The sequence below is a fragment of the Arachis hypogaea genome, chromosome 1 (genome assembly GCF_003086295.3).
Source record: "Arachis hypogaea cultivar Tifrunner chromosome 1, arahy.Tifrunner.gnm2.J5K5, whole genome shotgun sequence".
Classification (NCBI taxonomy): Eukaryota; Viridiplantae; Streptophyta; class Magnoliopsida; order Fabales; family Fabaceae; genus Arachis; species Arachis hypogaea.
In genome coordinates this window covers 47,937,124-47,941,696 of record NC_092036.1, presented here as the reverse complement: position 1 = coordinate 47,941,696, position 4,573 = coordinate 47,937,124, and the positions used below count along the sequence as shown (strand labels likewise).

General features: G+C 35.8%; 1 non-coding gene across 1 annotated transcript; it reads right to left on the bottom strand.

Moving 5' to 3' along the window:
* Positions 1 to 4,095: 4,095 nt before the first annotated feature.
* Positions 4,096 to 4,199, bottom strand: LOC112715826 (small nucleolar RNA R71). Its single transcript, XR_003160013.1, has one exon. It is a non-coding gene; the product is annotated as a small nucleolar RNA R71 (small nucleolar RNA).
* Between the last annotated feature and the right edge of the window lie 374 nt (positions 4,200 to 4,573).

Sequence of the window (4,573 nt, the reverse complement as noted above, 5' to 3'; positions counted from 1 at the left end):
CACTCATGGAGACTCCTTCCGAGAATGTTTTAAGTTCATCGAGAAGATCTGCTTGTTCTCTTTGTTTCCTATGCATCTCATGAATGTGGACTCCTTGGTGTGCTTGGATGTTGATTAGCCTTTGGATGGCTTCTTACTGTTGATCATGTTTCTGATTCAAATTGTGGAAGGGTTCACTCCATTGTCTTCTGATGAGCGGATAATTTATACGCTTTTTGGCATTGTTTTTAGGTAGTTTTTAGTAAGTTTAAGCTACTTTTAGAAATGTTTTCATTAGTTTTTATGTTAAATTCACATTTTTGGACTTTACTATGAGTTTGTGTGTTTTTTTGTGATTTCAGGTAATTTCTGGCTGAAATTGAGGGACTTGAGCAAAACTCTGATAGGAGGCTGACAAAGGACTGCTGATGCTGTTGGAATCTGACCTCCCTGCACTCAAAATTGATTTTCTGGAGCTAATAAACTCCAAATGGCGCGCTCTCAATAAGGTTGGAAAGTAGACATCCAGAGCTTTCCAGCAATATATAATAGTCCATACTTTATTCGGTAATTGACGACGTAAAGTGGTGCTCAATGCCAAGTACATGCTGTTGTCTGGAGTTAAACGCCAGAAACACGTCACAACCCGGAGTTGAACGCCCAAAACACGTTATAACTTGGCGTTCAACTCCAAGAGAAACCTCAGCTCGTGGATAGACCAAGCTCAGCCCAAACATACACCAAGTGGGCCCCGGAAGTGGATTTATGCATCAATTACTTACTCGTGTAAACCCTAGTAGCTAGTTTATTATAAATAGGACTTTTTACTAGTGTATTAGATATCTCTGGATGCCTAGTCCTCAGATCATGGGGGCTGGCCAGTCGGCCATGCCTGAACCTTTCACTTATGTATTTTCAACAGTGGAGTTTCTGCACACCATAGATTAAGGGTGTGGAGCTCTGCTGTACCTCAAGTTTCAATACAATTACTATTACTTTTTATTCAATTCTCTTTTATTCTTATTCCAAGATATACGTTGCACAACACTTTGATGAATGTGATGATCCGTGACACTCATCATCATTCTCACCTATGAACGTGCGTGACTGACAACCACTTCCGTTCTACTCTAGGCCGGGCGCATATCTCTTAGATTCCCCAATAGAATCTTCGTGGTATAAGCTAGATAGATGGCGGCATTCATGGGGATCCGGAAAGTCTAACCTTGTCTGTGGTATTCCGAGTAGGATCCTGGGAATCCGGAAAGTCTAACCTTGTCCGTGGTATTCCGAGTAGGATTCCGGTATTGAATGACTGTGACGAGCTTCAAACTCCTGAAGGCTGGGCGTGATGACAAACGCAAAAGAATCAATGGATTCTATTCCAACCTGATTGAGAACCGACAGATGATTAGCCGTGTTGTGACAGAGCATTTGGACCATTTTCACTGAGAGGATGGGATGTAGCCATTGTCAAGGGTGATGCCTCCAGACGATTAGCCGTGCAGTGACAGCGCATAGGACCATTTTCCCGAGAGGATTAAAAGTAGCCATTGATGATGGTGATGCCCTACATACAGCTTGCCATGGAAAGGAATAAGAAGGATTGGATGAATGTAAGAAGAAAGTAGAGATTCGAGAGGAGCACAGCATCTCCATACGCTTATCTGAAATTCCCACTATTAATTTACATAAGTATTTCTATCCCTTTTTATTTTCTATTTATTATTAATTTTCGAAACCCATAACCATTTAACCTGCCTAACTGAGATTTACAAGGTGACCATAGCTTGCTTCATACCAACAATCTCTGTGGGATCGACCCTTACTCACGTAAGGTATTATTGGATGACCCAGTACACTTGCTGGTTAAGTTGAACAGAGTTGTGAGCTTCTCGAACAGTGCATGGAACTCTTTTATCACAATTTCGTCCACCAAGTTTTTGGCACCGTTGCCGGGGAATCAATTTCAAGCAACAATTCAAACAATTATTTCCAACCCACAATGGTGCCAAGTTTTTAATCCGGCAACAACACCAAGTTTTTGGCGCCGTTGCTGGGGATTGTTCGAGTATGGACAACTGACGGTTCATCTTGTTGCTCAGATTAGGTAATTTTCTTTTCAAAAATCTTTTTTTCAAAATTTTTCTTTTATTTTTCGTTTTTCCAAACTTTATTTTCGAAAAAAATTTGTAAAAATCCAAAAAAAAATCATAAAATCATAAAGATCAAAAATATTTTGTGTTTCTTGTTTGAGTCTTGAGTCAATTTTTAAGTTTGGTGTCAATTGCATGTTTTTAAAATTTATGCATTATTTTCGAAAATTCCATGCATTCATAGTGTTCTTCATGATCTTCAAGTTGTTCTTGACAAGTCTTCTTGCTTGATCTTGATGTTTTCTTGTTTTGTGTTGTTTGTTGTTTTTCATATGCATTTTTTGTTTGTTAGAGTCCATGCATTAAAGATTTCTAAGTTTGGTGTCTTGCATGTTTTCTTTGCATAAAAATTTTTTCAAAAATATGTTCTTAATGTTCATCATGATCTTCAAAGTGTTCTTGGTGTTCATCTTGACATTCATAGTGTTCTTGCATGCATCTTGTGTTTTGATCCAAAATTTTCATGTTTTGGGTCATGATTGTGTTTTTCTCTCTCATCTTAAAAATTTCAAAAAATCAAAAAATATCTTTTCTTTTTTTATCTCCTAATTTTCGAAAATTTGAGTTGACTTAGTCAAAAATTTTAAAACATTAATTGTTTCTTACAAGTCAAGCCAAATTTTCAATTTTAAAAATCTTATCTTTTCAAATTCTTTTTTCAAAAATTATATCCTTTTCATTTTTTTCCATTTTTCGAAAATTTCAAAAATCTTTTTCAAAATATTTTCAAAACCTTTTTCTTATCTTTATATCATATTTTCGAAAATTCACTAATAATTAATGTGATTAATTCAAAAATTTGAAGTTTGTTACTTTCTTGTTAAGAAAGGTTCAATCTTTAAGTTCTAGAATCTTATCTTGAAGTTTCTTGTTAGTGAAGTAAGTAATTTTAAATTTAAAAATTAAATCTTTTTATCTTTTATCATATCTTTTTCAAAAATTTTATCTTTTTCAAAATTTGATTTCAAAATATCTTATCTAACTTCTTATCTTCTTATCTTTTTCAAATTTGATTTTAATATCTTTTTCAATCAACTAACTAACTTTTTGTTTGTTTCCTATCTTTTTCAAAACCAACTAACTACTCTTCCCTCTCTAATTTTCGAAAATACTTCTCTCTTTTTCAAAAATTCTTTTTGTTTTAAATTTTAATTTTAATCTTATCTTATCTCTGATTTTCGAAAATCACTAACCACTTTTTTAAAACTATTTTCGAAATTCTCCATCTCTATTCTTATTCTATTTAATTATTTATTTACTAACACCTCTCTTCACCTCTCTTCATCTAAAGATCTGAACCCAATCTATCCCTTGAGTTTGGATTCTTCTTCACTCTTCTCCCCTTTCTTCTTCTACTAACATAAAGGAATCTCTATACTGTGACATAGAGGATTCCACTTTCTTTTCTTGTTTTCTTCTCTTTCATATGAACAGGAACAAGGATAAAGGCACTCTTGTTGAAATTGATCCAGAACCTGAAAGGACTCTGAAGAGAAAACTAAGAAACGCTAAGTTACAACAATCTAAAGGTAACCTTTCAGAAACATTAGAACAAGAGAAGGAGATGGCAGCCGAAAATAATAATAATGCAAGGAGAATGCTTGGTGACTTCACAAAGCCAACGTCCAAATTTGATGGAAGAAGCATCTCCATTCCTGCCATTGGAGCCAATAATTTTGAGCTGAAACCTCAGCTAGTTGCCTTAATGCAACAAAACTGCAAGTTTTATGGACTTCCATCTGAAGATCCTTACCAGTTTTTAACTGAGTTCTTGTAGATTTGTGAGACTGTAAAGATGAATGGAGTTGATCCTGAAGTCTACAGACTCATGCTTTTCCCTTTTGCTGTAAGAGACAGAGCTAGAATATGGTTGGATTCACAACCCAAGGATAGCCTGGACTCCTGGGATAAGCTGGTCACTGCCTTCTTGGATAAATTCTTTCCTCCTCAAAAGCTGAGCAAGCTGAGAGTGGATGTTCAAACCTTCAAACAAAAAGATGGTGAATCCCTCTATGAAGCTTGGGAAAGATTCAAGCAGCTGACCAAAAGATGTCCATCTGACATGTTTTCAGAATGGACCATATTAGATATATTCTATTATGGCCTGTCTGAATTTTCGAAAATGTCATTGGACCATTCTGCAGGTGGATCTATTCACCTAAAGAAAACACCTATAGAAGCTCAAGAACTCATTGACATGGTTGCAAACAACCAATTCATGTACACTTCTGAGAGGAATTTCGTGAATAATGGGATACCTCAAAAGAAAGGAGTTCTTGAAATTGATGCTCTGAATGCCATATTGGCTCAGAACAAAGTGTTGACTTAGCAAGTCAACATGATTTCTCAAAGTCTGATTGGATGGCAAAATGCATCCAACAGTACTAAAGAGGCAGCTTCTGAAGAAGCTTATGATCCTGAGAACCCTGCCATGGCAG